The sequence below is a fragment of the Aquarana catesbeiana genome, linkage group LG05 (assembly GCF_042186555.1).
Source record: "Aquarana catesbeiana isolate 2022-GZ linkage group LG05, ASM4218655v1, whole genome shotgun sequence".
Lineage (NCBI taxonomy): Eukaryota > Metazoa > Chordata > Amphibia > Anura > Ranidae > Aquarana > Aquarana catesbeiana.
This window is the reverse complement of record NC_133328.1, coordinates 587,745,771-587,759,862: the sequence shown is the minus strand read 5'-3', so window position 1 is coordinate 587,759,862 and position 14,092 is coordinate 587,745,771. Positions and strand designations below refer to the sequence as shown.

At 41.6% G+C, this 14,092-nt stretch overlaps 1 protein-coding gene across 1 annotated transcript in view; it reads left to right on the top strand.

The window, feature by feature from the left end:
- The window catches only part of ANGPT1 (angiopoietin 1), a 463,014-nt gene that overhangs the window by 311,318 nt on the left and 137,604 nt on the right, over positions 1-14,092 (top strand). The window lies entirely within an intron of this gene.

Genomic DNA, 14,092 nt, shown 5'->3' with positions numbered 1-14,092 from the left:
TTTGGAGATATTTATGAATGCTGTGTTTTATACCTGTAGGAAAGTGGGCATGCTGAGAGCTTTACCCAGCTGTGTGCAGGACACTTACATATTTTTTAGAATGCAATGTGATGATTATATGACATGTTCTAAATCTGTCATAGACAGTGCAGGTGTCTAATTCTTTTTGGAAACAAAGAATAAGGCACAGAAAAATAAAACTGTATAGAAACTTTGCCTATACAGATGTAAAGCAAATAAAACCGCCTTCAAAGTTTAACATGACCCTGTATATTCTATATAAATGTAGGCACCTGCACCCTGTAATAGAAGAAGATATATATTTACCCTTTCCAGGTGGCAGCATGTCCACTCTTTGCTCTCTTATAGAGCTAGCATCACCATTGCTATCCCTGTGGGACAAATAGTATGTTCCCCCCGATGGACACTGGTTTCTTTGGTCAGCCGCTGTGTCATTTCAGGACTTACCCTCAATGTGTCAGATAGAAGAGGTGCTGCTAACTCTGCAATAGAGAAAATATTTGACTCTCCACCCCCAAAGATGTAAGTATCCATTCTCTACTTTTACAGGGTGCAGCTCTGTGGATCAAGCAACAAGGTCTTTTCAATGGTCTTCCTTTGGCATTGGACAACTGAAGCAGTTACAGATATGCAGACAGCTATTTTTTATATAGAAATTCCAACATTTTATGTAAAACATCTTTTTTTTATTTTGCCTCTACTTAGCCTCACTGCATTAAAAGATCAGTAGAAAAGCTTAGAAGGTGGATGGGATGGGGGCACATCCAACTTTTTTTGGAGTTATGTCAATTTTTAAATTTAATTTTAGTTGCTTATATATCTGAACCTAATGTTCATTTAAACAAACTTTCTCTAAAGTTTGGTTTATGTTGTACAAACGTATGATAGGTGTACATTAAGGAGGAGTTGTGGAAACTGTGCTTGGAAAAGGTCAGGGTGATGCCTAATGCCGTGTACACACGGCCGGACTTTTTGACCAAACTTGTCCGAGGGAACGAATTCGTCGGACAATTCGACCATGTGTGGGCTTCATCGGACCTGCAGCGGACCTTTTCTGTCAAAAATGTGACGGACTTTAGATTTAGAACATGTTTCAAATCTTTCCGACGGACTCGAGTCCGGTCGAAAAATTCATTCGTCTGTATGCTAGTCCGATGGACGAAAACCGACGCTAGGGCAGCTATTGGATACTGGCTATGAAGGGAACGAATTTGTCGGACAATTCGACCATGTGTGGGCTTCATCGGACCTGCAGCGGACCTTTTCTGTCGAAAATGTGACGGACTTTAGATTTAGAACATGTTTCAAATCTTTCCGACGGACTCGAGTCCGGTCGAAAAATCCATTCGTCTGTATGCTAGTCCGATGGACGAAAACCGACGCTAGGGCAGCTATTGGATACTGGCTATGAACTTCCTTATTCTAGTCCGGTCGTACATCATCATGGTGGAATCCATCGGACTTTGGTGTGATTGTGCGTAGTCAAGTCCGATTCGACGGAAGTCCACCGAAAAGTCAGTTGAAAGTCCGTCGAAAAGTCCAACGTGATTCAGTCCGTCGAAAGTCTGGTCGTGTGTACACAGCATAACACAATAAGTATCTTTAGATGTTCCCTATCAGGCAGCAAATCTTCAAACTATTGAGTTTGGGACCATTTTAAATTACAAAATGGTTATTTACCTTTGCAAATATTATAATATTTTACACATTTTGAAACATGTCTTTCTTTAGCTTTGGCGTTTTGTACATTGTTTCTTTGTTCAAATATTATTATAAGAACTATTTGTAATTTTTTGACTGGTAAATATGTCATCTCTTACTTTACTTTTGATATTTTTTTGGATCTTTCCAGATGTTTTCCAGGGTCCTCATAGCTTAATTTGTTAAAGGTTGTCACTTGAATTTTACATAAACAAGTGTGTGTCGGTGTGTGAGTGCCGATTCACACCATTCCTGTCCGAATCGACAGTTTGCACTGTGATAAGCGAACCGATCTGGGGGTGTCATTAACTTTTTATTGACACCCACTGCAGTTCGCATAGGGCAGTGTGAACTGCTGGTGGGTGACATGTGATGCGGGAACCTGTACTGGATTTGCATGGGTTCTCGCCTTCGCAGCAGTGTGAACCGGCCCTGAGTCAGAGAGTGACTTATCTCTTATCAGATGCCTTTGTCTTTGGTTTTAGTTAGGCATATTTGGGAGATTAAACAGGAGTTGTGCAACCACAAGCTTGGACGACTTTTGTATATTTAGAACACGGCACCCCTGCTGCTAATATTTAACAAAAGGGGTGCATGCACCTTTGTTAATTAGGAGAAATAAATTCTCTGTTTTATGGCTTTGACAGGCGCAGTACACAGCACAGAGAATGGAGAGATGAAGCTGCATGCTCTGATCTCTCTGCCATCCATGCCCCCCACTCAGCTTAGAGTACAGGGAGGAGCAATGGCGACCCTAGGGGGGGGGGCAGAGGGGGCCCTGACCCCCCCCCCCCCAACATTATGCTGTGCCCCACCATGTGCCCCCCCCCCCCCCAAAAAAAAAAAAAATTTTTTTTTTTTTTTTTTTTACAAAAAAGGCAATGTCTAAGAGGGAGAGCGTCCCCAGTCAGCTCCTGCGGGTGATTCCTCCCCCCTCCCTCTGCTCGCTGACACTGCATAATGCGAGCACTCACACAACCACGGCTGCCCGATCTGCTCCTTCCCCTGCATCCTCATTGGCAGGGAGAAGAGCGAGTTGCAGGAAGGACTCCACCAGGACTCTCAGTTACTGAAAAAACAGACTGATTTCTCCCGTCCTTAGGACAGGAGAACCAGCCTGTAAATTCCAAGAGATGCCAGACCAGCGCTGTCAATAGCAGGGGCAGGACAGCAAGAGGAGGCTGGGGAACCCCACAATGGCAGAACACCAGGGCCCGGTGGCAAGACAACCTTTGCAACCCTGATAGTTCTCCCACTGCTTTGGACCCTTATATTTTCTTGGTATGCTGGTGACATATATCTCTTGTTTTCTGCCACCCTGGGGGCCCCAATACATTAGGAATGGAGCTCACTGCAGAACATGTGAAAGGACCGTTGTGGGATCGTAGTAAAGGGCCCCAGGATATATATAATTGCATTTTATAGTTGCCCCCCTACTTTTGTCCCTGTCCCCCCATGTGCCCCCCCTAAATATGAAAGCTGGAGACGCCACTGGGGAGGAGGAGGGCTGTTAACCCTCTGCAGTCTCTGCTCATGTTGTGTAATCACTGCACAGGCAGAGAGAGGGAGGTGAGACACCATACCATACAACATACCATACAACAGGGTTACACCTGGTGGGAATTTACTGCAATGTTCTATATGGAAAACTGCCGCATTCCCTCTGTTAAAGCAAAATTTCACCCAAAAAGGGAAGTTGCGCTCTTCTTCCTCCTCCCTCCTCCATAACATTTGACAGGTGTCTGCTAACCCTCTTCTGGTTGAATCGCCACAGGGATCTAAATGGAAGTTCAGCCCCCCTCCTTCCCCCACAGCCTTCTGAGACATGTCACAGGTCCCAGAAAGCTGTGGGATCAATCAAATAGCGCAGCGCGGCTCACACACGAGCAGTGAGCAGCCTGCTGTGAAGCCGCAAGCAGTCAAAGCTGGCTCCCCACATTTAGTATGCTGGCACAAGGGACCAAAGCCTGGTGAGGAAACTGTCCAGGTGGGGACATCGCTGAATCCTGTGGACAGGTGAGTATCCTATTATAAAAGTCAGCAGCTACAGTTTTTGTAGCTACTGACTTAGAATTTTTGAACAGATGACTGGACAACCACTTTAATCAGGTACAGACTTGCACTAGTTTCTACTTTACTCTGAAATAAAAACTGGTACAGGTGGTACTGATGGACTTGGAGCAGGTCTATCTGCTCTGTTAATGTAGTGCACACTACTTCTGACAATTCTTGACTACTTCTTATTTAATTCCCCAGTCTGAAAGGTGATAACAACTGCTATGCTTTAGATAACTCACAGTGCTCTGCGAATCCTTTTGTCATGTAATAAATGTCTATTTGCAAAAAAAGTTTGTATAGAAAAAACAAAAAATTTGTTTAAATGATATAATTAAAAAAAATCTAAATAAAATTGATCTTTGTAGTTTCTTTTTAAAGTACTGTGCCTGTGATGATACTATAACAGCACACATTCTTTCTATGGAACATCCCAGATGCTTAGCAACTGATGCAACCTGTGTGTTCTAAAAGTCTGTTTCTTCTTATGCATATTTCCAAAGAAAACATTTGGTAACCGGTGAGAAGGGCACAGCTTTCATAAATTTGCAGTCTATCACAAGATGAAGAAAGTGATTTTGGAGATATTTCTGAATGCTGTGTTTTATAGGAAAGTGGGCATGCTGAGATCTTCAGCCAGCTGTGTGCAGGACACTTACATATTGTTTAGAATGCAATGTGATGATTATATGACATGTTCTAAATCTGTCATAGACAGTGCAAGTGTCTAATTCTTCTTGGAAACAAAGGACAAGGCACAGAAATATAAATCTGTATAGAAACTTTGCCTATACAGATGTAAAGCAAATAAAACCAACTTCAAAGTTTAACATGACCCTGTATATTCTATATAAATGTAGGCACCTGCACCCTGTAATAGAAGAAGATGTATATTTACCCTTTCCAGGTGGCAGCATGTCCACTCTTTGCTCTCTTATAGAGCTAGCATCACCATTGCTATCCCTGTGGGACAAATAGTATGTTCCCCCAATGGACACTGGTTTCTTTGGTCAGCCGCTGTGTCATTTCAGGACTTACCCTCAATGTGTCAGATAGAAGAGGTGCTGCTAACTCTGCAATAGAGAAAATATTTGACTCTCCACCCCCAAAGATGTAAGTATCCATTCTCTACTGTTACAGGGTGCAGCTCTGTGGATCAAGCAACAAGGTCTTTTCAATGGTCTTAAAGCCCACGAAGAAGCTAGTGAAGTGATACAACCTATCTACAATTTTGCTAAATGAAAACTGAATTTTAGTCAAACAGCTAATTACACAAATAAGATACATATGTAGGGTTGTTGTACGTGCTGTAGGATTTGTATTTCTGGTCATCCAGTCATAGTTGCATGAATATATATTTGTATACCTGCGTAGAGTTCAGCTTTAAATATTACATTTTCTTGGACTTGCATATGAAATCATACTATTTTGTGCAAAATAAAAATGTTCCACTTTGTAATATCCTTAAATAATTTGGCCTCACTGTTTTAGCATGAAGCAGGGAGTAAATCCTGAGTACAGGGCTGGCAATCTAATAGTGCCCTACGATGAATGATTTATGGGTGTTAATGCCGTGAAATCACTCTGGTTAACAGGTGCAACATCATGATGGCAAAAAAACCTGGAGCTTGTTAAGTGAGGATTTAGAATCCATGGATTGGTTTCTTTAGAGAGGTAAAAGTCCTGTTGAGATTGTAAAGGAGGAATGAAATGAATGTCTTTGCTTAAATATAATACGAGCCCACTTTAACTGTGAATCCCAAAGTATGGATATCGAATTTTATGTTCTTCCTTTTGAAATCCATGTATGTCTGAAATTTTGCTTAAAGCAAACTTCTGTTAAAACAAGGAAGCTAAAAAAAGACACTAAAAGAAGAATGTCTTTGTAGGAAATGGTCCTCATGATAATTGTGAGTCCTGTTCAGTCTGGTGATCACATGCTTAGCATCTCAGAAACCAAGCTGGATACTTTTACAAATGTGTGAATCCAGACCACTGTTCCAAGGCACCCTTGTAGATTGTGGTCCCTAACATAACTGCTAGGTTCTCCACCTGGGATATACTATATATATATATATATATATACCCTGTTCCAAATTATTATGCCAATGATATTTTTCTCATTTACCTAAATAATTGATGTAAACAACAGTCAGCATAATTCTCATGTTATCAACTATTAGGAGTACAATTCAAATTTTATTGAACATACCTCCTAATGATAACTGTTTTTTTCTTCTAAATAAAAAACTTACAATGCACTGTTCCAAATTATTACGCACAGTAAGTTTCAAAACACTTTATAGGTTGTAAAGAACTGAAAAGTGTCATTTGTTGTGTTTGCAGCAAAAGCTATTTCAATCAAACTTTGAACAACATTTTAACTTTTTAAACATTTTACCAGGTCACGTTACATTTTAACATAGGACCCCTTATTTGATAGCAGCTTCACAAGTCTTGAATCCATTGAACTTGTGAGTTTTTGGACAGTTTCTGCTTAATTTGTTTGCAAGATGTCAGAATAGCCTCCCAGAGCTGCTGTTTGGGTGTAAACTGCCTCCCACCCTCATAGATCTTTTGCTTGAGGATGCTCCAGAGGTTCTCAATAGGATTGGGGTCAGGGGAGGATGGAGGCCACCCCATGACTTTATCTCCTTTTATCCCCATAGCAGCCATTGATGCAGAGGTATTCTTTGCAGCATGAGGTTGTGCATAGTCATGCATGAAGATGATTTTATTATGGAAAGCATAGTTCTTCCTTCTGTACCAGGGAAGGAAATGGTCAGTCAGGAACTCCACATACTTTGCAGAGGTCATCTTTACACCAGCTCTCCTCCCATGATTCCGGCCCAAGACATGACTCCACCACCGCCTTGCTGACGTCGCAGCCTTGTTGGAACAGGGTGGCCGTCCACCAACCATCCACTACTCCATCCTTCTTGACCATCCAGGGTTGCACGACACTCATCAGTGAACAGCACTGTTTGAAAATTAGTCTTCATGTATTTTTCTGACCAATGCAGCCATTTCTGCTTGTGAGCATTGGTTAGTGGTGGCACAGTTGCAAGACTCTGGAGGACTCTACACCTTGATGTTCGTGGGACTCCAGAGGCACCAGCAGCTTCAAATATCTGTTTGCTGCTATGTAATGGTGTTTTATCAGCTGCTCTCTTGATCCGATGCATGGATCTGGCAGAAATCTTCCTCAATATGCACGAAACCCGTCAAACTCTGAATAAGCCACAAATCTCTTAATAGTGCGATGATCACGCTTAAGTTTTCATGAAATATCGAATGTTTTCATACCTCGTCCAAGGCATTGAACTATTTCACTTTTTTTGGCAGCAGAGAGATCCTTTTTCTTCCCCATATTGCTTGAAAATGGTGCTCTGCTTAATAATGTGGAACACCCTTCTTTAGTAGTTTTTCCTTGAGCTCACCTGGCAATCTAATTATCACAGGTGTCCGAGATTGTTTTCTATGTGTGTGTTCACATATGTGTATTTTATAAATTAAAGTCTCTATCATATTTATGCACTTCTTCCATCTGAATTACCTGTTTGATTCTTATAGGGCGTACACACGGTCGGACTTTGTTCGGACATTCCGACAACAAAATCCTAGGATTTTTTCCGACGGATGTTGGCTCAAACTTGTCTTGCATACACACGCTCACACAAAGTTGTTGGAAAATCCGATCATTCTGAACGCGGTGACGTAAAACACGTACGTCGGGACTATAAACGGGGCAGTGGCCAATAGCTTTCATCTCTTTATTTATTCTGAGCATGCGTGGCACTTTGTCCGTCGGATTTGTGTACACACGATCGGAATTTCCGACAACGGATTTTGTTGTCGGAAAATTTTATCTCCTGCTCTCAAACTTTGTGTGTCGGAAAATCCGATGGAAAATGTTCGATGGAGCCCACACATGGTCAGAATTTCCGACAACACGCTCCGATCAGACATTTTCCATCGGAAAATCCGACCGTGTGTACGGGGCATTACAGTTACCATTCTCCTTTGTGCTAAACTAACCGCACAAAGCACCAATTCTCATCTTTGGTCTTTCATCAGTTAGCTGGCCATTCAGAGGTACAGGACACCGTACAGACATACAGCTTGCTTGTTTTGGGTAGTTTGTTTAGCTACCACAGACCCTGATCAATCACAACTTGTCTCTGTCACGCGTCCTCCCCCAAACACAGCCTGCCTCTGGCACACACCCCCTTCCAATCACAGCCTGTCTCTGGCACACACCCCCTTCCAATCACAGCCTGCCTCTGGCACAAACCCCCTTCCAATCACAGCCTGCCTCTGGCACACACCCCCTTCCAATCACAGCCTGCCTCTGGCACACACCCCCTTCCAATCACAGCCTACCTCTGGCACACACCTCCTACCAATCACAGCCTGCCTCTTGAGCATGCCCCCTGCTCAAGCAAAACCTGAATTGCAGCATGCCACAGTGTAAAAACTAAAAAATAAAAGGTAAAAAAAATAAGAAAGAAAAAACTTTTTTTTAAACGCGTCTGTCCTGCCGAGCTCGCATGCAGAAGCGAACACATACGTGAGTAGCACCCGCATAGGAAAACGGTGTTCAAACCACACATGTGAGGTATCGCCCTGATCGGTAGAGCGAGAACAATAATTCTAGCCCTAGACCTCCTCTGTAACTTAAAACATGCAACCTGTAGAATTTTTTAAATGTTGCCTATGGAGATTTTTAAGGGTAAAAGTTTGTCGCCATTCCACAAGCGGACGCAATTTTGAAGCGTGACATGTTGGGTATCAATTTACTCGGCTTAACATTACCTTTCTCAATATAAAAAAATTGGGCTAACTTTACTGTTTTCTTATTTTTTAATTCAAAAAAGTGTATTTTTTCCAAAAAAGTGAGCTTGTACGACCGCTGCGCAAATAAGGTGTGACAGAAAGTATGGCAATGACCGCCATTTTATTCTCTAGGGTGTTAGAAAAAAAATATATAATGTTTGGGGGTTCTAAATAGTTTTCTAGCAAAAAAAAATGTTTTTAACTTGTAAACAGCACATTTCAAAAAGAGGCTCGGTCCTTAAGTGGTTAAGCTGGGTGTATCCTTTACAGAGTGAAGGTCCTAGGATAGTAAAAATAAAGTCTTAAAGTTAAATCATGTTAAAACTGTACTAAAGCTGGCTAATACAGGAGCTATACAGTAGATGACATGGTTTAGAATGCAATTTATCAAACAGAGAGAATGGTTATCACTGTATTAATGTATATGATGGCGTAAAACAGATGGATCTGACCTATGAACCAAAAGAGAAGAAAATCAAGTCAGCATAAAGAGAAGTAACACTGTGTCATTATTCCTTACAGCACCTATGACACTCCTCTTAAAGAAGTCTACAGACCTGGCGGCAGTTCCACTTAGAAACGTAGTAATTGGCAGCTTGTGTTTTACCAAACATGACATTGTAGAGAGGAAAGGTAATATGGAATGTATTGCAGCTTGTTATGCTCCAGACAAGATAATAGAAGTTAATAGCAAGCCAGAAAAGTAATGGGACCCAAGGGTAACTTCAGGCATTTATCTTAACTTATTCTCATCAAGAAAGGAACACAGGAAAAAGAACTTCCAATACAAGGAGTGAGTTCAAGGTCACAAAGAAAAATGGCTAACATTCCAATAATAAATATATGACCAAATGATGGTTCATCGATTTACAAAATGCAAAAATATGCAGTACAAACCAGGCTAATGCCCCGTACACACGATAGGATTTTCCGACGGAAAATGTTCTATAGGAGCTTGTTGTCAGAAATTCCGACCGTGTGTAGGCTCCATCGGACATTTTCCATCGGAATTTCCGACACACAAAATTTGAGAGCTGGTTCTCAAATTTTCCGACAAAAAAATCAGTTGTCGTAAATTCCGATCGTGTGTACAGAATTCCGATGCACAAAGTTCCAAGCATGCTCGGAATCAAGCAGAAGAGCTGCACTGGCTATTGAACTTAATTTTTCTCGGCTCGTCGTACGTGTTGTACGTCATCGCATTCTTGATGTTCGGAATTTCCGACAACATTTGTGTGACCGTGTGTATGCAAGACAAGTTTGAGCTAACATCTGTCGGAAAAAAAACATGGATTTTGTTGTCAGAAAATCCTATCGTGTGTACAGAGCATAAGAGTGACTTAAATGCATATTTTTTTATGTGCAGGAATATTTTTTGGTAAATAAGAAGTATAAAGCAGTTAAAGGTTCATACAAGTTTCACATTTGCCTCGGCCAGTAGATTTGGTCTGTAATAGACCTCCAGCAGAACCTTTTTGTCTAATATTGTGGAGGGTACAAGATAAAAGATCAATAATGGAAATTCAGGCTGTGGCTTGGGGTGGGTTGGCCAGGGTGTGCAAAAGCAATGTGTATCAACTCCAGTCCTATATGTGTCCATAATATTCATATTGGGAACAGCTGTGGTAATTGGACATGATCGAGAAATTGAAGTAAATGGAAGTAAAGCTAGTAATGGAAAATTGGCTCCTCCACTTATCTGGCATTCTCTACTTGCTTTGCAAATATTAATTTGCCCAGAAATATTAGTGAAATGAAAAAAAGACCACTTACTTCTTCATTAAAGTGGTTGTAAAGGTAGAAGGTTTTTTTTTTTTAATCTTAATGCATTCTATGCATTAAAGAGGAGGTACAGACCCCCCACCAAAACATTAACAGTCAGCAGCTACAAATACTGAAACTGCTGACTTTTAAAATTAGGACACTTACCTGTCCAGGGACCCCAGCCAATTTTCCAATCGGTTCTCAGGTGCTGCCGCTGCCATTCGTAGTAAGGGAAATCTACCCTACTGCGTATGCGCGGAGTGCACTGTGCTTTCTAACTGGCCCGCTGGCGGAGGAAAAAGGAGGGCGGCAGAACTTCTTGGGGACCTTGCCGAATCTCGCCAATGCCAGGTCTGCTGGAAGTGGGGATGGGTACCTGTCAAAAACAGGGAGGAAGCAAACAAGCTGACCTTCCACTTTTGAGTGGAACTCCGCTTTAACATAAAAAATCTTCAGTGTGCAGCAGCCCCTCTCAGCCCCCCCATACTTACCAGAACCCCATCTCGATCCAGTGACGTGCACGAGTGCTTCAGCCATCCAGGAATCTCCCTCCTGATTGGCTGAGACACAGTGGCGGCACCATTGGCTCCCGCTGCTGTCAATCAAAGTCGGTTAGCCAATGAGGGAAGAGAGGGGACAGGGCCGAACCGTGGCTTTGTGTCTGAATGGACACACAGAGTGGCGGCTGGGCTCAGGTGCCCCCATAGCAAGCTGCTTTCTGTGGGGGCACTCAACTAGAGGTAGGGGCCAGGAGCACCAATGAGGGACCCACGAAAAGGAGAATCAGGGCTCCTCTGTGCAAAACCACTACACAGAGGAGGTAAGTATAACATGTTTGTTATTTTTAAAGAAAAAAAAAAAAACGAGACTTTATTATCACTTTAAATGATGACTGACAATGTCCCCACCAAAAAGGCCTCTAGTTATGGGTTGAGAATCCATGTCCCTGTAACAAGAGTGTCCAAATATGGAAAGTTAAATAATAAATAAATGAATATTACACTATTCACCAAAGACACCTTATCATCACACCAAGATGATTTTGGATATCCAGTTTTTGGATATCTAATTACAAAAACCACGGGCATCAAGAGTTGACCTCTCCCTTTTAAAACAGCCTGCACTCTTCTGGGAAGGTTTTCCACAAGATTTAGAAATATCTATGTGGTCAAATGTTCAACAGGTCAGATCAGGGCTCTGTTCATGCTATTCAAATTCCTCTACACTAACCTCATCAAACCATTTTTGTATGTGTATATGAACTTAATAATTTGGAGGGGTGTCCACTACTTTTGTTATATAACGTATTTGTAGAATTCATTATTTTGCTGGTAAAGCAGCCACAGTAAAGTACTCTGTCTCCTGCATTTTTTGTGCAAAATATGACCACTACTGTCTGTGTGGAAGCAGCGGCCTCCCTGAAGCAGTCTGACCCATTCCCTTTGAGTCAGAGCTAAAGCTCTCCAATGAGCAAGAAACATGAGCTTTTCTGAGTACAGCTGAGTTGGCTTATTCCACACAGACAGCATTTGACGCGGCATGATTAAAGGGGCAAGCTATGGAATTGATCTGACCACCTTTGCGGAGTCACGTAGTTAAATTTTTCCCTCATAGAGGTAAAACTGGGCATGACTTCTGACCACAACTCCTGGGGTTTGTGAGATGTTGATGGAATGTATTTTTTGTGTCTCCCCAACCCCTCATTAACCACTTACAGACCGGAAGATTTTCCCCCTTCCTGACCAGGCCATTTTTTGCAATACGGCACTGCGTCGCTTTAACTGACAATTGCACGGTCCCCAAACAAAATTGATGTCCTTTTTTTCTCACAAAAAGAACTTTCTTTTGGTGGTATTTGATCACCTCTGAGGTTTTTATTTTTTGTGCTATAAACAAAAAAGAGCGAAAATTTTGAAAAAAAAAAACATATTTTTTACTTTTTGCTATAATAAATACCACCCCCAAAAACGAATTTCTTCAACAGTTTAGGCCATTATGTATTCTACATATTTTTGGTAAAAAATTGCAATAAGCGTATATTGATTGGTTTACGCAAAACTTATAGCGTCTACAAAATAGGGGATCGATTTATGGCATTTTTATTATTATTTTTCTTTTTTACTAGTAATGGCACTGACCAGCGATTTTTAGCGGGACTGCAACATTGTGGCGGACAGATTGGACACTTTTGACACTTTTTTGGGATCATCGACATTTATACAGCAATCAGAGCTAAAAATAGCCACTGATTACTCTATAAATGTCGCTGGCAGGGAAGGGGTTAACACTAGGGGGCGATCAAGGGGTTAAGTGTGTTCCCTGGGAGATGTTTCTGACTGTATGGGGGCTGGACTGACTGGAGGAGGAGAAAGATCGCTGTTCCACTAGAAAAGCAGATCTCTCTCTAACTCCCCTGGCAGAACAGAATTCTGTCTGTTTACATTGACAGAACCCCGTTCTGGCTCTCGTTCCAGTGATCGCGGGTGTCCGGTGGACATCACAGCCGCCGGCAACGCGCATTGGGTCCCCTGCCATACGGCAGGAGCACGCACACCTCTGGTGGTGCACGCGCCCCTGCTACGGCTCCTTGAAGGAGCCGACACACTCCGGCAATTTGCAGGAACGTGCTGACCTGCCACCGTATAATGGCAGCGGCTGGTCGGCAAGTGGTTAATGTTTGAATAGAATAAGGAAGGATGACCCCCTGTTTTATTTTAAAGTATATGTGAACCCTTTTCTTGTTAAACAATTCAGTTTAAAATAGAAATGAAAGGCAAAATGTTTGCATGTATAGATATAAAAACATTATAAATAATTATTTTTTTTATAAATTATTACATAATCTCTGTTCTCAGCTGCATAAGGGACTTGGAGAGGTAGGGATGGAGTAACAGCATTACACTGATCTTCCCTGTGATTAGCTGTGGGGGGGGGTAACCCAAATCTTGGCCATTGGGGGACAGATAGTCTGTTCTCCCAGCACAGCCAAAAAACTGCCTACACTGGGATGGATGTGTTCTCATGCCTAGAGTGGTCAATCTGAAATAGGAAAGAAGGGGGGCTGGAAGGATCACTAGGTATTTCACACAAAGTTTGCAATAGAAAGAGAACAGGATACTTTTTAACACAAGTATATGGTACAACAGACACATATCAGCAATATGAAATGTTCGGGTAACATATTTTTTAAATACTATGTCCCTAATATAAGGATTTCTTCTCACTTCCTATCATGCTGACCTACAACAAGTTGGGTGGAAAAATCAAGGACAAGGACACAAACAACAATAAAAGGTAGATGGAGATTGTAAGAAATCCCCACACTATCCAAATAAAATGTGGCTGGAATTCCACTTTGTATAACCTTTTTTAATATTGGGATCATTTATCTTGCAAATGAATCTTATCAATGAACACCAGTCAAGCTTATTAATACATTCAGTATCTCACAAAAGTAAGTACACCCCTCACATTTTTGTAAATATTTTATTATATCTTTTCATGTGACAACACTGAAGAAATGACACTTTGCTACAATATAAAGTAGTGAGTGTACAGCTTGTATAACAGTGCAAGTTTGCTGTCCCCTCAAAATAACTCAACACACAGCCATTAATGTCTAAACCGCTGGCAACAATAGTAAGTAAACACCTAAGTGAAAATGTCCAAATGATCACTGGAAGTTCAAAATGGCACCTCATGGCAAAGAACTCTC